Source organism: Cervus elaphus, chromosome X (assembly GCF_910594005.1).
Source record: "Cervus elaphus chromosome X, mCerEla1.1, whole genome shotgun sequence".
NCBI lineage: Eukaryota > Metazoa > Chordata > Mammalia > Artiodactyla > Cervidae > Cervus > Cervus elaphus.
Window position 1 is genome coordinate 127,705,228 of NC_057848.1, and position 24,377 is coordinate 127,729,604.

General features: G+C 39.0%; 1 protein-coding gene and 1 pseudogene across 2 annotated transcripts in view; both read right to left on the bottom strand.

Moving 5' to 3' along the window:
• The window catches only part of ZC3H12B (zinc finger CCCH-type containing 12B), a 580,099-nt gene that overhangs the window by 483,756 nt on the left and 71,966 nt on the right, over positions 1-24,377 (bottom strand). The window lies entirely within an intron of this gene.
• LOC122689003 lies at positions 5,444-6,412 on the bottom strand (annotated as a pseudogene).

The following is a 24,377-nucleotide window of genomic DNA, read 5'->3' on the forward strand; positions in this document are numbered from 1 at the left end:
ATCCAACCATCTAATCCTCTGTTGTCCACTTCTCCTGCCTTCAATCTTTCCCAGCATGAGGGTATTTTCCATTGAGTCAGCTCTTTGCATCAGGAGGCCAAAGTATTGGAGCTTCAGCCTCAACATCAGTCCTTCCAATGAATATTAATGGTTAATTTCTTTTAGAATTGCCTGGTTTGATCTCCTTGCAGTCCACCGGACTCTCAAGAGTCTTCTCCAACACCACAGTTAAAAAGCATCAATTCTTTGGCACTCAGCCTTCTTTATAGTCCAGTTCTCACATCCTTACATGACTACTGGGAAAACCATAGCTTTGACTATATGGACTGTTGTTGCAATGTGATGTCTTTGATTTTTAATATGCTTCTTAGGTTTGTCATTGCTTTTCTTCCAAGTAGCAAGCATTCTCAATTTCATACCTGAAGTCACCATCCACAATGATTTTGGAGCCCAAGAAAATAAAGTCTAATTGTTTCCATTGTTTCCCCATAAATTAGCCATGAAGTGATGGGACCAGATTCCATGATCTTAGTCTTTTGAATGTTCAAGTTTTAAACCAGAGTTTTAACTCTCCTCTTTCAACTTCATCAAGAGGTTCTTTAGAGCCTCTTTGCTTTCTGCCATTAAGTTGTCATCATCTACATATCTGAGGTTATGGATATTTTTCCTGGCAAACTTAATTCATGCTTGGGTCTCATCAGGCCTGGCATTTGGCATGATGTACTCTGCATAGAAAACTAAGATCATGGCATCTTGTCCCATCACTTCATGGCAAATAAATGGGGAAACAATGGAAACAGTGACAGACTTAATTTTCTTTGCCTCGAAAATCACTGCAGCAGGTGACTGCAGCCATGAAATTAAAAGACACATTCTTCTTGGAAGAAAAGTTATGACCAACTTAGACAGCATATTAAAAAGCAGAGACATTACTTTGTCAACAGAAGTCTGTCTAGTCAAAGCTATGGTTTTTCCAGTAGTCATGTATGCATGTGTGAGTTGGACTATAAAGAATACTGAGCACTGAAGAACTGATGCTTTTGAACTGTGGTGTTGGAGAAGACTCTTAAGAGTCCCTTGGACAGCAAGGAGATCCAACCAGTCCATCCTAAAGGGAATCAGCCCTGAATATTCATTAGAAGAACTGATGCTGAAGCTGAAACTCCAATACTTTGGCCACTGATGAAAAGAGCTGACTCACTGGAAAAGACCTTGATGCTGGGAAAGATTGAAGGTGGGAGGAGAAGGGGACGACAGAGGATGAGATGATTGGATGGCATCACTGACTCAATGGACATGAGTTTGAGTAAGCTCTGGGAGTTGGTGATGGACAGGGAAGCCTGGAGTGCTGCAGTCCATGGGGTCACAAAAAGTCGGGCACGACTGAGCAACTGAACTGAACTGAACTGAACTCTGCATAGAAGTTAAATAAGCAGGGTAACAATGGCACTCCACTCCAGTACTCTTGCCTGGAAAATCCCATGGACGGAGGAGCCTGGTAGGCTGCAGTCCATGGGGTCGCTGAGTCGGACATGACTGAGCAACTTCACTTTCACTTTACACTTTCATGCATTGGAGAAGGAAATGGCAACCCACTCCAGTATTCTTGCCTGGAGAATCCCAGGGACAGCGGAGCCTGGTGGGCTGCCATCTATGGGGTCGTACAGAGTCGGACACGACTGATGCGATGCAGCAGCAGCAGCAACAATATACAGCCTTGACATACTCCTTTTCCAATTTTCAACCAGTCCATTGTCCCAGGTCTGGTTCTGTTGCTTCTTGACCTGCATACAGGCATCTCAGGAGGCAGGTAAGATTATCTGGCATTCGCATCTCTTTAAGAATTTTCCAGTTTGTTGTGATCTGTCAACACAGTCAAAGGCTTCAGCACAGTAAATGAAGCAGAAGCAGATGTTTTTCTGGAATTCCCTTGATTTTTCTATGAGCCAACAGATATTGGAAATTAGATTCCTGGTTCCTCTACCTTTTCTAAATCCAGCTTGTACATCTGGAAGTTGTCGGTTCACATATTGTTGAAGCCTAGCTTGAAGGATTTTGAGCGTTACCTTGTTAACATGTGAAATGTGTGCAACTGTGTCAGAGTTTGAGCATTCTTTGCCATTGCCCTTCTTTGGGATTGGAATGAAAACTGACATGTATTAGCCCTGTAGCCACTGCCAAGTATCCCAATTTTGCTGGCATATTGAGTGCAGGACTTTCACAGCATCATCTTTTAGGGTTTGAAATAGCTCAGCTAGAATTCCATCACCTCTACCTGCTTTGTTCATAGTGATGCTTCGTAAGGCCCACTTGACTTTGCACTGCAGGATGTCTGACTCTAGGTAAGTGATCACACCAGCACGCTTATCCATGTGATTAAGATCTTTTTGTACTGTTCTTCTGTATACTCTTGCCACCTCTTCTTAATATCTCCTGCTTCTGTTAGGTCCATACTATTTCTAGACTTTATTGTGCCCATCTTTGTATGCAATGTTCCCTTGGTATCTTTAATTTTCTTTTTTTTTATTTAATGTTTTTATTTCTCTTTTAGAAAATATTAGATATTATGAAAAACATTATACTGTTCACTATAGTTACACATTCTTATTTGCTTTATATGTTATAAGCATACTGAAGCAGATAAAATTCACTTAAGTAAATTAGACATATTCCAGAACTCTGACATTTACTTTTCTAAGTCAGGACAAAAGAAAACATATTAGCTTTTTCTAAGAAATCAGTATCATACAGCAAACTAAACTAGTATATACTGAGAGTCTCTTGGACTGCAAGGAGATCCAACCAGTCCATCCTAAAGGAGATCAGTCCTGAATATTCATTGGAAGGACTGATGCTGAAGCTGAAGCTCCAATACTTTGGACACCTGATGTGAAGAAGTGACTCATTTGAAAAGACCCTGATGCTGGGAAAGATTGAAGGTGGGAGGAGAAGGGGACGACAGAGGATGAGATGGTTGGATGGCATCACCAATTCAGTGGACATGAGTTTGAGTAAACTGTGGAAGTTGGTGATGGACAGGGATGCCTAGCATGGTGCAGTCCATGGGGTTGCAGAGTCAGACATGGCAGAGCAACTGAAGTGAACTGAATTGAACTGAACACCTGCCATTTTTCAGACTTTAATTTTAGGTTACAGCTAAAATAATTTTTATCTCATTTTATGAAAGAACAGAGGCTGCAACATACAAATCCTGTTCATAATCATATTGGCCATTTAAAAATAAAAAAATATACCTTTAATCAAGAAAATTCTACTCACCCTGCTCGGGGAAAAAAAAAAAACTACCAATAAGTTACTTTACAATACTTTAAATGTAGTTGGAATTTACAATAACTAGAGTTCACTGTATCTTCTTTTATTGCTTAATGCTTCTCTTTTAATTTTAAAGTAACAGATTATCTTCCCCCAACCCGGAAAAAATCCAGATCCAGCATTACAAAACAAGCGGTCTTCAGAACATATTTTGTTTAGCAGCCAGAATGATTCTTAACCTTTGGAAGTGTTAATATCTTCATGCAGTACTTATCTGCTCAAGAAGACCACAATAGTTCCCCACACTGTTGCCTGCTGAACACATAACACTGATATCCTGTTGTTATGTTATGGAACCCAGCTGTTGTTGTTTATTTATTCACTCGTGTCCAACTTGGCAACACCACAGACTATATAGCCCACCAGGCTCCTCTGTCCATGGAATTTTCCAGGCAAGATTACTGGAGTGGGTTGCCATTTCCTATTACAGGGGATCTTCCTGACCCAGGGATCAAACATGTGTCTCCACATCTCCTGCATGGCAGGTGGATTCTTTACCACTGAGCCACTGGGGAAGCTCATAAAACCCAGTATTTACTTAGAAGAATTAGTTACATTCATGGAGAAAAAAATCAAACTGCACATAAACTTGATATAAAATATTATGTTACTTCTTATTTGAGAAAAACAGATCAAACCAAAAAGGTCTCATTATCATAAAACCCCTTACATAACAAATTATCACACACATTTGTACATATGGGTGTACTATCTTCTTAAAATATTTTTATAAATAACCTAAAGTCTGATTTGGCAAGTCATTCAACTGAAAACTGATTTTATTATACAGTTTTGACTCAACAGTAGTTTTCAAGTTTATATATATATATAAAACATAAAAATTCCCAAACATTTAAAACAAATATTCTCAAATATTTGAGGAAAGATGAAATTAATATGGCTAATAAAATAACAAGTAACAAAGATTTTCCCTAATCCTAGAGAATGAAGCAAAAAGAGAGACCTTATAAGACAAATTGGAGAAGAAGAATTTGAAGTAAATTTGGCCATGGGCCCTTTTACATTGCTACTCCTTCAATTTGCACGAGTAAAAGAATAAGAGAAGCTAGTAACTATTTCTCAGTGAAAAAGGCTGCAAGGAAAGCAAAGCAGCTGAGTAGTGATGGAGAAAGTACAACAAAGAAGATAAAAATTTATAGTTAAGATAATCAAGAAATGATGTCACAACTATTCTGAAGTTGAGAAATAGCAAGGAATAATCAATGAAATAGGAAAGCAATAATCTGCTGAATGTTTTTAAGTTATATACAAATAAAAGACATTTTTATTAAAGCAAGCATCTTAGCTGCACTTTGATGGAGTTATACAAAAATGTCACAGCATCAACCTAAAGGGGTGGGATGGAGAGGGATGGGAGGAGGTTCCAGAGGGAAGGGATATATGCATGAGTGAAGTGAGTGAAGGTCAATCAGTCGTGCCGACTCTTTGCAACCCCATGGACTATACACTCCGTGGAATTCTCGAGGCTAGAATACTGGAGCATGTAGCCTTTCCCTTCTCCAGGGGATCTTCCCAACCCAGGGATCGAACCCAGATCTCCTGCATTGCAGGTGGGTTGTTAACCAGCTGAGCCACAAGGGAAGCCCAGATATATGCATATCTATGGCTGATTCATGTTGTTATATTGCAGAAACCAACACAACATTGTAAAGCAATTATCCTCCAATTAAAAATATTTTTTTTTAAAGTCACAGGATTAATCCCATCAATAGCCATGTTACTACAATCAAGTTATTTATAAACATTAATTAAATTTGCTATCACCATCACCACATTATTGCAATATCAAAGAGACCAAGTTATTTCACTTCTTCATTAAAAATTACATTGATATGGTTACTGAAAGTTTTCAGTAATAAGGAGAAAAAAATTGTTAACAATTTCAACACAGAATAGAATGTGCAGAATCTTATATTTAATAAAAATATCACCAATCAGGGTACCATCTTGGTCTATAAATGACATTCTCCACAAAGAACTTGCAAGTGTTTTTAAAACACCATGAAGGGGAAATCAGTTAAAGTTTCTCTCTGACACATTTTTTTAAAACCTATTAGTAACTTTGCCATAAAACCGATTTAAGGTAGTTGTGTTTTTTCAGAAACACTGAGAATAATCCAGTATTTAGTATTAATACTCAAATCAGCACACTGACATAATAGCAACATTTTATACACTAGCTGCAATTTTCAGTAGCTGTGTTCACCAACTGTGTAACAGAATTGTAGTGTTCTCCTAAACCATATGCATGTCTCATATAAACAAGTATTAATAGGTCTTCTGGATATTCTTCACCAACTACAAGAGGAGGAGAATCTGCCTGTATCATCTCTATTGGTGTTCATGAAATGTGAGACAGGGCCCTTAGCTCAAGTTGACCCCCACCCCTCATGAAGCTGTGTTTACAATATCATTACAGTACTTTCCAAATTTGTCTGGAGTATACATAGCTCCCATATTAGGATTTGTTGAAAATGGCAGAAAGTCTTCCACATGACTTTGCATATAGTTAGCAGTTTGACATCTTAAGGCAGCCACAGTCAGAATGCAGTTCTGTTCTTTCAGTTAATCTTCAATGGCTGTATACATACAGTGGCCATCAGATGGAATCAATTTAATTTCCAACTGTCTAGCTGCCAATATTTGAGCACGTTTTTCACTTTCTACATGTCTAACTCTGGTTAAGTTTTCAGTTTCAGCTTTGGCTATCCTTTCTTCCCACTCCTTTTCCAGTTAGCTTTTTTGTCTTTACTCTCTTTAGAAGTCAACTTCAACTGATCCAGCTCCTCTCTATGTTTCTGTTCCATTTCTGCTTCTAACTTAGCAACATCTTCTGTAAGTTACTTCCTCCTCTTTTTGTCATTCCTGGGAAGAGCATTCTTCATACCTTGTATTGGCTTGCAACTCCTTCTTTTTGCAATGCCTTCTCACCAGCTGCTCCTCTTCATCAAGCTCCTCGGTCAAGACTGCCTCCATAATGACAAGGTCTATCCTTAATTTTCTTAAAGACATCTCAAGTCTTTCCCATTCTATTGTTTTCTTCTGTGTCTTTGCACTGTTCACATAGGAAGGCTTTCTTATCTCTCCTTGCTATTCTTTGGAACTCTACACTTAGATGGGTATATCTTTCCTTTTCTTCTTTGCCTTTCACTTTTCTTTTCTCAGCTATTTGTAAGGCCTCCTCAGACAACCATTTTGCCTTTGGGCATTTTTTCCTTGGTGATGGCTTTGCCTACTATTGCCTCCTGTGCAATAGTAGCTTCCCTGATAGCTCAGTTGGTAAAGAATCTGCCTGCAATGCAGGAGACCCCAGTTTGATTCCTGGGTTGGGAAGATCTGCTGAAGGAGGGATAGGCTACCCACTCCAGTATTCTTGGGCTTCCCTTGAGGCTCAGCTGGTAAAGAATCCACCTGTAATGCAGGAGACCTGGGTTTGACCCCTGGGTTGGGAAGATCCCCTGGAGAAGGGAAAAGCTATGCACTCTAGTAATCTAGCCTGGAGAATTCCATTGACTGTATAGTCCATGGAGTCACAAAGAATCAGACACGACTGGGTGACTTTCACTTTCACTTCCTGTACAGTATTATGAATCTCTACCCATAGTTCTTCAGTCACTCTGTCTATCAGATCTAATCCATTAAATCTATTTGTCACTACCACTGTATCATCTTAAGGGACTTGATATAGGTCATACTTGAATGGCCTAGTGGTTTTCCCGACTTTCTTTGATCTAAGTCTGAATTTTGCAATAAAGGAGTTCATGATCTGAGCCATAGTCAGCTCCCAGTCTTGTTTTCTTGTTTCTGCTGACTGATGGAGCCTCTCCATCTCTGGCTGCAAAGAATATAATTAATCTGATTTAGGTATTGACCATATGGTGATGTCCATGTGTAGAGTCATGTCTTATGTTTCTGGAAGTGGTTATTTACTATGACTGGTGTGTTCTCTCGATAAACCTCTGTTAATGTTTGCCCTGCTTGGTTTTGTATCCAAGGCCTAATTTGCCTGTTGCTCGAGGTATCTTTTGAGTTCCTACTTTTCCATTCCAGTCCCCTATGATGCAATGGACATCGTTTTTTTTTTTTGGTCTTGGTTCTGAAAGGTCTTGTAGGTATTCATAGAACCATTCAACTTCAGGTTTTTTGGCATTCGTGGTTGGGGCATAGGTTTGAATTACTGTGATAATGAATGGTTTGCTTTGGGAAAAGAACAGAGATCATTCTGGCATTTTTATAATTGCACCCAAGTACTGCATTTTGGACTGCACATTGACTAGGAGGGCTACTCCATGTCTTATAAGGCATTCTTGCCCACAGTAGTAGATATAGTGAATGGTCTTTTGAATTAAATTCACCCATTCCCATGATTTTAGTTCACTGATTCCTAAAATGCCAGTGTTCACCCTTGCCATCTCCTATTTGATGACTTCCAATTTACATTGATTCATGAACCTTGGAAGAAAAGTTATGACCAACCTAGACAGCTTATTAAAAACCAAAGACATTACTTTGCCAACAAAGGTCTGTCTAGTCAAAGCTATGGATTTTCCAGTAGTCATGTATGGATGCGAGAGTTGGACTATAAAGAAAGCTGAGTGCCGAAGAATTGATGCTTTTGAACTGTGGTGTTGGAGAAGACTCTTGAGAGTCCCTTGGAATGCAAGAAGACCCAATTAGTCAATCCTAAAGGAAATCAGTCCTGAATATTCATTGGAAGGACTGATGCTGAAGCTGAAACTCCAATCCTTTGGCCACCTGATGTGAAGAACTGACTCATTGGAAAAGACCCTGATGCTGGGAAAGATTGAAGGTGGGAGGAGAAGGGGATGACAGAGGATGAGATGGTTGGATGGCATCACCAACTCGATGGACATGAGTTTGGGTAAGCTACGGGAGTTGGTGATAGACAGGGAAGCCTGGTGTGCTGCAGTCCATGGGGTCGCAAAGAGCTGGACACGACTGAGCTACAGAATTGAACTGAACTGATGGACCTAACATTCCAGGCTCCTATGCAATATTGTTCTTTGCAGCATCAGACTTTACTTTCACTGTCAGAAATATCCACAACTGGGCATTGTTTCTGTTTTGCTTCAGCCTCTTCATTCCTTTTGGAGTTATTTCTCCACTCTTCTCCAGTAGCATTTTGGGAACCTACTGACCTAGGGAATTCATCTTTCAGTATCATATCTTCTTGCCTTTTCACATTGTTCATGGGGTTCTCAAGGCAAGAATACTGAAGTCGTTGGCCATTTCCTTCTCCAGTGGACCACCTTTTGTCAGAACTCTCCACCATGACACGTCCATCATAGACAGCCCTACACAGCATGACTCATAGTTTCATTAAGTTAGACAAGGCAATGTTATCAGTTTGATTCTGTATATATCTGACTCCTTATTTCCATCCCCCCCTGATATTGGCCTAATGTGACTCTATTGCTCCTTTAATTTTTAGTTTTTGTAAACTACTTTTTTCCTCTTAAAAAAATCTTATTTTTAAATAGGCTCTATTATTTTAATTTTTCTTCTTGTGCTTTGTTTTTGATTTTGTATTTTTGAGGGTCTAATTTTGAATATCCATTTTCACTTAGGCATTTGGTTGTTGGCCTAATTGCTCTCTTTTCTTTTACCTTTGTTTTTCTTTTTCTTCTATTTTGCCTCCCCTTTCCTCCATATAAGTCTGTGAGTCTCTTTGGGTGGTCTTGCCTGTTTAGTATTGTTTCACCATTAGTCTAGCGGGTTTGTCTTCTGTGCTGTGGGGCCTGTGACATCTTGGTGCTACAGTAAGGGATCAGGCCTGAACCGCAGAGGCAGGAAACTAGACTCTAGGACTTTGGACCTCCAGAGAACTACTGAAGTCATAGAACATTAACAGGCGGGAGACCTCACAAAGCCCCCTATCTCAACACTAAGACCAAACCCAACACAAAAGCAAGCAACATCCAGTGTCACATACCCAATGCCATTTCTTCAGCAAACCAGGAAAACAACACTGCACATTAGCAGACAGGCTGCCGAAAGCCATACCAAATTCATAGACACTCTAAAACACACTACTGGACATGGCACTGCCCATCAGAGTGACAAGATCCAACACCAGAGCACAGGAACAGTCCCCATAACTAGGAAAACTTCACAAGGCACTGGTTCAACCCCACTCATGAGGGAAGCAGACTCCACAAATAAGATTACAATCTTTCAGCACAATTGAAGTTTTTCAGCCTGCAGAAAGGAGATCCCAAAACACACACACACAAAATTAAACAAAATGAAAAGATAGAGAACCATGCAGCATATGAAGAAATATGGTAAAAATCCAGAAGACCAAACAAATGAAGAGAAAATAGACAGTCTACCTAAAAAAGAATTCAGAGTAATGATAGTAAAGATGATCCAGAATTTTGAAAATAAAATGAATGCACAGATAAATAGACTGGAGGCACAGAACAATAATATGCAAAAAAAATTTTGAACGGGAACATAGAGGAAATAAAGAATAAACAATCAACAATGAGCAACACAATAAGAGATTTAAATACACTGGGGGGAACCAACAGCAGAGTAATTGAGGCAGAAGAATTGATAAGTGAGCTGGAAGGTAGAAGAGTGGAAATAACTGAAGCAGAACACAAGAAAGAAAAAAAAAAGTTATGAGCACAGTCTCAGAGACTTCTGAGACCACATAAGTATAACAATATTCAAATCATAGGAGCCCCTGAAGAAGAAGACAAAAGGAAATGGCATGAGAAAATACTTAAGGAGATTATAGTGGAAAACTGTCCTAAAAAAATGAAAAAGGAAATAGTCACCCAAGTCCAGGAAGACCAGAGAATCCCACACAGGATAAACTCAAGGAAAAACACACCAAGACACATATTAATCAAACTAAAAAGTAAACACACAGAACAAATATTAAAGGCAGCAAGGCAAAAGGAAAAAATAACTTATAAGGGATTCCTATAAGGTTAACAGTTGATCTTTCAACAGAAACTCTGAAGAACCCAAGAGAATGGCACTCTCTACTTAAAGTGATGCAAGGGAAACAACCTACAACCAAAAATGCTCTATCCAGCAAGGATCTTAATCAGATTTGAAAGAAAAATCAAAAGCATTACAGACAGACAAAAGTTAACAGAATTCAGCACTACCAAGCCAGATCTACAACAAATCCTAAAGGAACTTCTCTAGACAGGAAACACAAAAAGAAAAGCCCTACAAAAACAAACTCAAAACAATCAAGGAAATGGTAACAGGATCATGTGTGCATGCATACAAAGTTGCTTCAGTCATGTCCGACTCTTTGCAACCTTATGGACTGTAGACTGCCAGTTCAATTCAGTTCAGTTCAGTCGCCCAGCTATTCTGACTCTTTGCAACTCCATGAACCGAAGCACAACAGGCCTCCCTGTCCATCATCAACTCCCAGAGTTCACCCAAACCCATGTCCATTGAGTCGGTGATGCCATCCAACCATCTCATCCTCTGTTGTCCCCTTCTCCTCCTGCCCTCAATCTTTCCCAGCATCAGGGTCTTTTCAAATGAGTCAGCTCTTCGCATCAGGTGGCCAAAGTATTGGAGTATCAGCTTCAACATCAGTCCTTCAAGTGAACACCCAGGACTAATCTCCTTTAGGATGGACTGGTTGGATCTCCTTGCAGTCCAAGGGACTCTCAAGAGTCTTCTCCAATACCACAGTTCAAAAGCATCAATTCTTAGGTGCTCAGTTTTCTTTATAGTCCAACTCTCACATCCATACATGACCACTGGAAAAACCATAGCCTTGACTAGACTAACCTTTGCTGGCAAGGTAATGTCTCTGCTTTTTAATATGCTGTCTAGGTTGGTCGTAACTTTCCTTCCAAGGAGAAAGCATCTTTTAATTTCATGGCTTCAATCACCATCTGCAGTGATTTCGGAGCCAAAAGAATAAAGTCAGCCACTGTTTCCCCATCTATTTGCCATGAAGTGATGTGACCGGATCCCATGATCTTAGTTTTCTGAATACCGAGCTTTAAGCCAACTTTTTCACTCTCCTCTTTCACTTTCATCAAGAGGCTCTTTAGTTCCTCTTCACTTTCTGCCATAAGGGTGGTGTCATCTGCATATCTGAGGTTATTGATATTTGATATTGATATCAATCAATATTGATACTGATATTTCTCCTGGTCATCTTGATTCCAGTTTGTGCTTCTTCCAGCCCAGCGTTTCTCATGATGTACTCTGCATGTAGGTTAAATAAGCAGGGTGACAATACACAGCCTTGATGTACTCCTTTTCCTATTTGGAACCAGTCTGTCGTTCCATGTCCAGTTCTAACTGTTGCTTCCTGACCTGCATACAGGTTTCTCAAGAGGCGGGTCAGGTGGTCTGGCCTTCCCATCTCTTTCAGAATTTTCCACAGTTTATTGTGATCCACACAGTCAAAGGCTTTGGCATAGTCAATAAAACAGAAATAGATGTTTTTCTGGAACTCTCTCACTTTTTGGATGATCTAACGGATGTTGGCAATTTGATCTCTGGTTCCTCTGCCTTTTCTAAAACCAGCTTGAACATCTGGAAGTTCACGGTTCACGTATTGCTGAAGCCTGGCTTGGAGAATTTTGAGCATTACTTTACTAGCATGTGAGATGAGTGCAATTGTGTGGTAGTTTGAGCATTCTTTGGCATTTCCTTTCTTTGGGATTGGAATGAAAAGTGATCTTTTCCAGTCCTGTGGCCATTGCTGAGTTTTCTAAATTTGCTGGCATATTGAGTGCAGCACTTTCATAGCGTCATCTTTCAGGATTTGAAATAGCTCAACTGGTATTCCATCACCTCCACTAGCTTTGTTCGTCATGATACTTCCTAAGGACCACTTGACTTCACATTCCAAGATGTCTGGCTCTAGGTGAGTGATCACACCATCGTGATTATCTGGGTCGTGAAGATCTTTTTTGTACACAGTTCTTCTGTGTATTCTTGCCACCTCTTCTGTAAATGGAATTCTCCTGGCAAGAATATTGGAGTGGATTGCCATGGTCTCCTCCAGGTGATCTTCCTGATTCAGGGATCAAACCAGTGTCTGTTACGTCTCTCGCACTGGCAAGTGTGTTCTTTACCACTAGCACCACCTGGGAAGCCCAATAAGACCATGCGTATCAACATTTACCTTTAATGTAAATGAACTGAATGCTCCAAATAAAAGACATAGATTGACTCAACAAATGCAAACACAAAACTTTTACACACTGTCTACAAGAGAATCACTTCAGACTTAGGGACACGTACAGGCTGCAAATGAGAGGCTGGAAAAAGTTATTCCATGCAAATAGAAACCAAAAGAAAGTGTGAGAGGTAATACTCATATCAGATAAAATAGACTTGAATATAAACACCATTACAAGAGACAAAGAACGACACTACATAATGATCAAGGGATCAAAGAGGAAAATATAACTATTATATATGCATCCAACATGAGGGCACCTCAATACATAAGTCAAATGCTAAAAACTGTAAAAGGGGAAATTGACAGTAACACAATAATAGTGAGGGACTCTAATACTCCACTTACACCAATGGACTGATCATCTAGACAGAAGACTAATAAGGATGCACAGATTTTGAATGATATATTGGAACAGTTGGACCTAATTGATATCTACAGGGCATCTAATCCAAAAACAATAGATTTGACTTTTTTCTCAAGTGCACATGAAATATTCTCCAGGAGAGATCACATCTTAGGCCACAAATCAAGGATAGCATATTAAAAAAAAAAAAAAAAACTGAAATCATTCCAAGCAAGTTTTCTGACTACATTTTAGGATTAGATATCAACTACAGGGAAAAAACTATAAAAAACATGAACATATGGAGGCTATACAATACTCTTCTTAATGACCAACAGATCAATGAAGAAATAAAAAAAAAATAAAAAGAAAAATAGGCCTAGAAAAAAATAACAATGAAACATGACAACTCAAAACCTATGGGATACAGTGAAATCAGTGTTAAGAGTGAAGTTTATAGAAACACAAGTCTACCTCAAGAAATAAATACGTGTTTGTATGGTAAGTCACCTCAGGCATGTCCAACTCTTTGTAACCCTATAGTCTGCCAGGCTCCTCTGTCTGTGAGATTACCCAGGCAAGAATTTTAGAGTGGGTTGCCATTTCCTGCTCCAGGGAGTCTTCCCAATGCAGGGATTGAACCCACATCTCTTATGTCTCCTACATTGCCAGTGGGTTCTTTACCACTAGCGACACCTGAGAAGCTCCAAAAAATAAGACAGACATGAAATAAACAACCTAACTTTACACCTAAAGCAAGTAGATAAGAAGTACAAAAATCTCTAAAGTTAGTGGAAGAAAAGCAATCACAAAGACCAGAGCAGAAATAAATGAAAGAGATGATAGCAAAGATCAATAAAACTAAAAGTTTATTTTTGAGAAGATTTTTTTAAAAAAGACAAATTATTAGCCAGACTCATCAATAAAAAAGGGAGAAGACTCAAGTCAATAAAATTAGAAATGAAAAAGGAGAATTTACAACAGACAACACAGAAAAACAAAAGGATCATAAGAAACTATGATGAGCAACTACATGCCAATAAAATGGATAACCTGGAAGAAACCGAAAAATTCTTAGAAAAGTATAACCCTCCAAAATTGAGCCAGGAAGAAGTAGAAAATAGGAAGAGGCCAATCACAAACATGGATATCAAAACAATAATCAAAATTCTTCCAACAAATAAAATTCCAGTGTCAGAAGGTTTCACAGGCTAATTATACCAGAAGGTTAGAGAAGAGCTAACACCTATCCTACAAAAACTCTCAAACAAAATCACAGAGGAATGAAAACTCCCAAACTCATTCTATGAGGCCACCATCACCCTGATATTAAAACAGACAAAGATGCCACAAATAAAGAAAAGTACAGGCCAATACCACTAATGAACACAGATGCGAAAATGCTCAACAAAATTCTAGCAAACATAATTAAAAAACACATTACAAAGATCTTACATCATGATCAAGTGGACTTTATTGCATGGATGCAAGGACTCTTCAACATATGCAAATCAATCAACGTGATACACCATATTAACCAATTGAAAGATACAATCCATATGATCATCTCAATAGATGAAGAGAAAGCCTTTGACAAAATTCAAAATCCATTTATGATAAAAACTCCTGCAAGTAGGCATAGAAGGAACATTTGCTGTTGCTCAATCACTAAGTCATGTGCAACTCTTTGCAACCCCATGAACTGCAGCATGTCATGCTTCCCTATCCACTGTATCCCTGAGTTTGTTCAAACTCATGTCCATTGAGTCAGTGATGCCATCCAACCATCTCATCCTCTGTCGTCCCCTTCTTCTCTTGCCCTCAATCGTTTCCAGCATCAAGGTATTTTCCAATGAATCAGCTCTTTGCATCAGGTGGCCAAAGTATTGGAGCTACAGTTCCAGCATCATCCCTTCCAATGAATATTCAGGGTTGATTTCCTTTAGGATTCACTAGTTTGACCTTGCTGTCCAAGGGACTCAAGATTCTTCTGCACCACAGTTCTAAAGCATCAATTTTTCAGAACTACGCCTTCTTTATGGTCCAAATCTCACATCCATACATGACTACAGTGAAAACCAAAGTTTTGACTATACAGACCTTTGTCAGCAAAGTGATGTTTCTGCTTTTTAATATGCTGTCTAGGTTTCTCATCGCTTTTCTTCCAAGGAGCAAGCGTCTTTTAATTTCATGGCTCCAGTCACCATCCACAGTGATTTTGGAGCCCAAGAAAATAAAATCTGTCACTGTTTCCACTTTTTCCCCATCTATTTGCCATGAAGTGATGGGACCAGATGCAATGATTTTTGCTTTTTGAATGTTGATTTTAAGCCAGCTTTTTCACCCTCCTTTTTTACCTTCATCAAAGGCTCTTCAGTTTCTCTTCACTTTCTGTCATTAAAGTGGTATCATTTGCATATCTGAGGTTGTTATTTCTCTCAGTAGTCTTGATTCCAGCTTGTGCTTCATCCAGGCCCTCATTTTGCGTGATGTACTCTGCATAGAAGTTTAAGAAGCAGGGTGACAATATATAGCCTTGACATACTCCTTTCCCAATTTTCAATCAGTCTATTGTTCCACGTCCGGTTCTAACTGTTGCTTCTTGACCTTCGTATAGGTTTCTCAGGAGGCAGGTAAGGTGGTCTGGTATTTCCATTTCTTTCAGAATTTTCCACAGTTTATTATGATCCACACAGTCAAAAGTTTTAGGGCAGTCAATAAAGCAGAAGCATATGCTTTCCTGGAATTCCCTCGCCTTTTCTATCATCCAACAGATGTCGGAAGTGAGCTCTGGTTCCTCTGCCTTTTCTAAATCCAGCTTGTACATCTGGAAGTTCTCAGTTCACATACTGTTGAAGTCTAGCTTGAAGGATTTTGAGCATAACCTTGCTAGCATATTAAATAAGCACACCAAAAAAAAGATATCCTATGTCCAAGCACAAAGGAGAAGCTGCAATGAGATGGTAGGAGCGAAGCAATCCTGTTAAATCAAACCTCATAGCTGCCAGAGACTCTTAGAGAGCACAAACAAAACCTTGTGCTTACCAAGAGCCAGGAAAAGGAGCAGTAACTCCAATAAGAGACTGAGCCACACCTGCCTGTGACCCAACTCCTACAATGGGCATATACCCTGAGGAAACCATAATTGAGAAAGACACATGTACCCCAGTGTTCATTGCAGAAATATTTACAATATTTTGGACATGGAAACAATTTAAAATGTCCATCAACAGTTGAATGTTCTTTATTAAGAAGTTGTGGTACATATACACAATGGAATATTAGTTATAAAAATGAACACATTTGATTCAGTTCTAATGAGGTTGATGAATGAAAAGCCTTTTGTACGGAGTGAAGAAAGTCAGAAAGAGAAAGACTAATGTTGTATATTAATATGTATATGGAATCTAGCATGTATATGGAATGTAGAAAGATGGTATTCATGATTCTATTTGATGGGCAGCAAAGGAGATACAGATACAAAAGACAGGCTTTATGGACTTGGTGGTGGAAGGAGAGGGTGGGATAATTTGAGAGAGTAGCAATGAAACATATACATATGTAAAATAGCTGGTGCTCTGACAACCTAGCTGGTGCTCTGACAACCTAGAGGAGTGGGTTAGGGAGGGAGGTTGGAGGAGGTCCAAGAGGGAGCAGATACATGTATACCTATGGCTGATTCATGTTGATGTATGGCAGAAAACATCATAATATCATAAAGCAATTATCCTCCATTATAAATAAAATAAAATTTTAAAAACAGAAGACTGACATAAACAAAATTAAGAGAAAGAAGAGACATTACATGTGATGCAACAGAAAAAATTTAGATTATTATGAAAATTTATACACTAAAAATTAGATAACCTGGTAGAAATTGGTATATTCCTAGTTATATACTCTAATTACTAAATCATGAAGAAATGAAAAACTTAAACATATTCATAAGTAGTATGGAGTTTGAATAAGTAATGAAATACTCCCAATAAAGAAAACCACAGGACCAGATGGTTTCACTTGTGAATTCTGCCACATATTTAAAAAAAAATGCAATCCTTCTTAAACTCGTTCAAAAAATTAAATAGCAGGGAACATTTACAAATTTATTTTATAAAGCCAGAATTATTTTGATATTAAAGGCTAAAACTACAAGTCATTATCTCTGAAGAATATAGGTGCAAAAATCCCCAACAAAATAATAGCAAACTGAATCCAACCACACGTTAAAAGGAGCATATACTATGATAAATAAGATTTATCTTTGGGATGCAAGGATCATTTCATATAGTAAAATAAATTGATATGATAAACATACCAAAAGAATGAAGGATAAAAATCACATAATCTCAATAGATAAAAAAATAGATTGATAATATTCAACACACTTTCAGGACAGAAATTCTCAGCAAACTAGATAGAAGGAAAACAACTCAACATAATAAAAGCCATCTAACCCCATTGATCATCTAACATTGAAAAATATAAACTTTTCTTCTAAATTCAGGAATAAGGTAAGGATATTCACTCTTGCTACCTCTAACATTTCACTGGATAGCTTAGCAATAAGGAAGGAAAAGAAATGAAAGGTATTGGAAAGAAAGAAGAAGAATTGTCCTTATTTGCATATGATATAATCATATATGTAAAAATAAGACTCCATTAAAAAAACTGTTAGAAGTAGTCAGCTACTTCAATAAACTTGCAGGATAAAAAATTCAGCATGTGAAAGTCAATTGTTTTTCTATACACTAACTACAAAGTATCTGAAAAAGGAATTTAGGAAAACAACCCATTTAAAATAGCACCAAAAGCTATGAATGCTTAGGAATAATCTTAACTAAGGAGTAAAAGATATCTGTGCTGAAAAAAAATTTTTTTAAGTTGATGAAAGAAATTTAAGACACAAGCAAGTGGAATCACATCCCATAATTACATGCAAGAAGACCAAATATTGTTAAAACGTATGTCAAATTTCCAATGGATCTTTTTTTAACAGAAACGGAAAAAAACAATTCTACAGTTTATATAGAACTATGAAAGACCACAGATAGCTAAATCAATCCTGAGAAAGAACAAAGGTGAAAGCAATACACTTTCTGATTTCAAAATATATTAGGATAGTGACATTATTAAGATGGTGACATAATCATTCATTTCACTCTGTTTCACAAGAAGACGAACTAGCAACTATCTATTAAAAAAAAGACACTATTTTTAAATCCAAGAACATGGTGGTGACAATGAAGTACTCCTTCAGGTCTCAGAATCTGAAAAAGACCACATTAGAAAGGTAAGAGGAATGGCTACATGCTTACCACACTGCACCTCTTCCAGTCAAGAGGGTCCCCCTACAAGAGAACCCAAGGTAAACATCCTGCTCCACCATTATTATAGGATGGTTTCCAGCAGTCCCACTTGGGTCTCATCTTACAGAGATCAGAAGAGGATTCTGTAGGGCTTGACCATAAAGATCAGATTGGAACAGACAAACGGCTTGCAGAAACCTGCACTGGGATCATGGCAGAATGAGTTCCTCCCCACAGCAGCACTCAAGTAGAGATACTAACCAGTTTCTTTCCCTACAAAATTAAGCAGGGCAAAGGCTTACAGAGTTTTGCCAAGAGAATGCACTGGTCATAGCAAACACTGTCTTCCAAGAAAAGAGATGACTCTACACATGGACATCACCATATGGTCAATACCAAAATCAGAGTGATTATATCCTTTGCAGCCAAAGATGGAGAAGTCAGCAAAAACAAGAATGGGAGTTGACTGTGACTCAGATCATGAACTCCTTATTGCCAAATTCAGACATAAATTGAAGTAACTAGGTAAAGCCACTAGACCATTCAGGTATGATCTAAATCAAATTCCTTACAAAGATACAGCGGAAGTGGCAAATAGATTCAAGGGATTAAATCTGATAGACAGACTGCCTGAAGAACTATGGATGGAGGCTTGTGACATTGTATAGGAGGCAGTGATCAAGACCATCCCCAAGAAAGGTAAATGCAAAAAGGCAAAATGGTTGTCTGAAGAGGTCTTATGAATAGCTGTGAAAAGAAGAGAAGCTAAAGGCAAAGGAGAAAAGGAAAGATGTACCCATCTGAAAGCAGAGTTTCAACGAATAGCATGGGGAAATATGAAAGCCTTCCTCAGTGATCAATGTGAAGAAATACAGGAAAACAATACAATGGGAAAAACTAGAGATCTCTTCAAGAAAATTAGAGATACCAAGGATACATTTCATACAGAAATGGTCAAAATAAAGGCCAGAAGTGGTGTGGACCTAACAGAAGCAAAATATATTAAGAAGTAATATATTCTTAATACACAGTAGACCTATAGTTCTATAATCTATAGTTCTATAGTCTGTAAAGTAATACACAGAAGAACTATACAAAAATGATCTTAATGACCCAAGTAACCACAAAGGTATGATCACTCACCTAGAGCCAGATATTCTAGAAAGGAAAGTCAAGTGGGCCTACAAACAAAGCTAGTGGAGGTGATGGAATTCCAGATAAGCTATTTCAAATCCCAAAAGATGTTGTGAAAGTGCTGCACTCAATATGCCAGCAAATTTGGAAAATTCAGCAATGGCCACAGGACTGGAAAAGGTCAGTTTTCATTTCAATCCCAAAGAAAGGCAATGCCAAAGAATGTTCAAACTACCATATAATTGCACTCATCTTACACACTAGCATAGTGATGCTCAAAATTCTCCAAGCTAGGTATCAACAGTGTATGAACTGAGAACATCCAGATGTTCAAGCTGGATTTAGAAAGGCAAAGGAACCAGAGATCAAATTGCCAACATTTTTTGAGTTATAGAAAAAGCAAGAGAATTCCAGAAAAGCATCTACTTCTGCTTTATTGACTATTCCAAAGTTTTGACTGTGTGGATCACAACAAACTGTGGAAAATTCTTAAAGAGATGGGAATACCAGACCACCTTACCTGCCTCCTGAGAAATCTGTATGCAGGTGAAGAAGTAACCTTAGAAGTAAGTAAGTTAGAAGCAGACATGGAACAATGGACTGGTTCCAAATTGGGAAAGGAGTACGTCAAGGCTGTATATTGTCACCCTGCTTATTTAACTTTTATGCAGAGTACATCATTTGAAATGCCAGGCTGGATGAAGCACAAGCTGGAATCAAGATTGCCAGGAGAAATATCAGTAACCTCAGATATAGATGGCATCACCCTTATGGCAGAACACTAAGAGGAACTGAAGAGCCTCTTGATGAAAGTGAAAGAGGAGAGAGAAAAAGCTGGCTTGAAACTCAACAATCAGAAAACTAAGAACATGGCATCCAGTCTCATCACTTCATGCCAAATAGATGGGGAAACAATTGAAAGAATGAGAGACTTTACTTTCTTGGGCTCCAAAATCACCATAGATGGTGACTGCAGACATAAAATTAAAAGACACTTGCTACTTGGAAAAAAAATCTATGAGCAACCTAGACAGCATATGAAAAGCAGAGACATTACTTTCCCAACAAAGGTCTGTCTAGTCAAGCTATGGTTTTTCCAGTAGTCATGTTTGGATGTGAGAACTGGACCATAAAGAAATCCGAGTGCCAAAGAACTGATACTTTTGAACTGTGGTGTTGGAGAAGACTCTTGAGAGTCCTTTGGATGGCTAGAAGATAAAATCTGTCAATCATAAAGGAAGTCAGCCCTGAATATTCATGGGAAGGACTGATGCTGAAGCTGAAGCTCCAATACTTTGGCCACTTGATGCGAAGAACTGACTCATTGGAAAAGACCTTGATGCTGTGAAAGACTGAAAGCAGGAGGAAAGGGAGATGACAGAGGATGAGATGGTTGGATGGCATCACTGATTCGATGGACATGAGTTTGAGCAAGCTCCAGGAGTTGGTGATAGGCAGAGAAGCCTGGTGTGCTGCAGTCCATGGGGCTGCAAAGAGTTGGAAACGATTGAGCAACTGAAATGAACTGAATCCCATATTCTGCAACATGGATGAACCTAAATATTATTATGCTAAATGAAGTGAGCAATATATAGAGAGACAAATATCATGTGCTATCACTTATATATGGAGTCTAAAAAAAATGATACCAATGAACTTATATGCAAGATAGAAACAGACCCACAGACATAGAAAACAGACTTGTGGTTTACCAAAGGGGAAGTGAGAGGAGGATAAATTTGGAGTTTGGGATTAACATAAACACTATTACATATAAAACAGATATCCCCCACTTATCTCCTGCATAGCAAAAGAAACTATACTCAATATTTTGAAATAACCAACAAGGGAAAATAATCTGAAAAATATAGATATACAGGTATGTATAACTAATTCAGTTTGTTGTACACCTGAAACTCACAAAAAATTGTACTTCAATGAAAATTAATTTTTAAAAAACCACAATGAGATATTGCCCCAAACCTGATACAAAGGCTATTATAAAAAAGAAAATAGACAACAAATGCTAATGAGGATGTGGAGAAAAGTGAATCCTAGTTCACTGTTGGTAGGAATATAAATTTGTACAGTCACTATGAAAAACAGTATTCCTCAAAAAAACCACGTTCCTCAAAAAATTAAAAATACAACTACCATATGATCCAGCAATTCCACTTCTGGGAATATATCAATAGGAAACAAAATGACTAATTGAAAAATATATATGCATTCCAATGTTCATAGTAGCATTATTTACAACTGCCAAAGGACGGAAACAACCTAAGTGCCCATCAACCAATGAATAAAGAAGCTGTAATATAAACTGGATGGTGTTTTGCTTAGTGAAGTAAGTCAGACAGACAAAGCCAAATACTGTATGTTTTCACTTACATCTTGAATCTAAAAAATAAAAAGAATGAAGATAATAAAATAGGAAGAGATTCATAGATACACTGAACATTTAAACTAGTGGTTATTATTAAGGAGGGGGATGGGGAGGGGCAAAATGTAGAAGAAGATTAAAAGGTAAAAGTACTAGATAAAAAATAAATAAGTTACAAGGATGTAATGTATAGCACAGGAAGTATAGCTAATATTTTATAACTTTGAAAGTGAAAGTCGCTCAGTCATGTCCAACTCTTTGCAACCCCATGGACTATACAGTCCATGGAATTCTCTAGGCCAGAATAATGGAGCAGGTAGCCTTTCCCTTCTCCAGGGGATCTTTCCAATCCAGGGATTGAACCCAGTTCTCCTGCATTGCAGGTTAATGGAGTATAATCTATAAAAATGTAGAATTACTAGGCTGAAGCTAATATAGCATTGTAAATCAACTATAACTCAATTAAAAATAAATAAAATAAGATGGTTTGAATTTTTTAAAGGACTTGATTTGGGGACAGGTGAATATACAAATGTAAAAGAATGCAATTGAGCCCTTCTCTTATATCATATACAAAATCATGTATACAGATTAAGAAAAAAATCATAAAATGAAAAAAATTAATCATAAAATGGATTAAAGAGTGAAATATAAAACTAGAAACTTTAAAATTCCTCAATGAAAACAGGGGATGGGGGACTTTCAAGGTGGTGAAGGAGTAACACAGGGAAATCACCTCCACCCACCCACCCCCACAAATACATCAAAAATACATCTACATATAAAACAACTCTTACAGAACACCTCCTGAACTCTGGCAGAACACTGTAGACTTCCAAAAAGGCAAATCAATCTCCTCAGAATGAGGTGGAGTAAAACATAAAGATAAAAGAGACAAAAGATTTGGGGATGGGGATCTGTGCCCTGGGGAGGGAGTTGTGAATGAAGAAAAGTCTCTGCATGCTCTCAGAAACCCTTTCATGGATGGGAACAGGAAGGAGCTTCAGAACCTCAGAGGGGGAACATGGCAACAGGTGCTCAGAAGGCAAAGCAGAGAGAAATCACCACAGAGATCATTGACAGACAGCACTTGCCAGCCGAGAAGCAGCTTGCGCACCTGCCATGGCTAGTGGGGGTGGGGTGCAAAGGCTCAGGCTTTGGGGGTCCTGGGGTTGGCTGCCATGAAGATACTCTGAGGGGATGAGTGTAACACAGCTGAAGGAGTCCAGGGAAAAGACTGGGCCTCCCAGAGAGGCAAGAGATCATTGTTACAGGAACCCTCTAACTCTGAGTTCTTGCAGACCACAGGAACCTTCCCTTCAAGAACGTCAGAGGTGGGACAAGCAGTGGCTGCAAACTGCCCGACCCCAGAGGTAAATATGCCTGGCCACCGCCAGAGGTGGCATGAATGCCAAAGGTGAAAACAGATGTGACTGCAGTTTACAATCCAGGAGGGAGAAATGCAAGCTGACTTGGCACTATCAAAGGGCGAGTACCTGAGGCAGGGAACAAAACACCACTGCTGTGGTCTTGATGCCAGAGGTAGCAGCTGTCACCAAACCAAGAGCAGGCACAGGTTATTTTCCTTGGAGCATACGCAGCTTGGCTATGCTGAGGGAAACATGACCTCTGGCCACTCCCCCTGGGAGAGCACACTACTTGCATCAGAGTGTAGCAAATTCCTGCAGGTTTCAGCCGCAGGGGCACTCCCCAAACACCCCAATTATGGCTGCCATACCTCTCCCTTTCCGAAGCCCAACTGAACAAGTGAAGTGAAAGTCACTCAGTCGTGTTCAACTCTGCAACACTGTGGACTGTATTATAGAGTTCATGGAATTCTCTAGGCCAGAATAGTAGAGTGGGTAGCCTTTCCCTTCTCCAAGGAATCTTCCCAACCCAGGGATCGAACCCAAGTCTCCCACACTGCAGGAGGATTCTTTACCAGCTGAGCCACAAGGGAAGCCCAAGAATACTGGAGTGGGTAGCCTTTCCCTTCTCCAAGGAATCTTCCTAACCCAGGAATCGAACCAGGGTCTCCTGCATTGCAGGCGGATTCTTTACCAACTGAACAAGTGAGCCCCAATAAGCTGCTAGAGTCACCCGCTCTGGTCTTTGGGGAACAGACACCACAGGGCAGCTTACAAGTAGAGGTGGGCCCAAAACCAAATCGGAGCACCAGGGTCTGTGTAAGCAAAGAAGAGGAAGGGAATTCGCACCTGTAGCCACAGATGCAGCAGATTAAGTCCCCCAAATTAGCCTGAGAGTGTGGACTTTGGGAGCAACTGTGGACTTGAAAGCAAGTACAAGCTGAAGTAAGGCTAGATAGGGTAGCTGGCTGCAAACTGTCTGACCCCAGAGGTAAATATGCCTGGTGACCACCAAAGGCAGCATGAGCACCAGAGGTGAAAACAGAGGCAACTGCAGTTTACAATCCAAGAGCGAGAAATGCAAACTGACTTGACACTGCCAAAAAAAAGTGCAAGCTGACCCTATAGCACATATAGCATGTCCATAGACCTTCCTAGAAATATTGGAGGACTTCCAGAGTAGGCAGATTAGCTGGTGCTCACTGTGTGAGAAGACAATAGAGGACTCAGGAGGACATTCTACTTACTATCACTGTGTATATGTATATGTATATACATATGTACC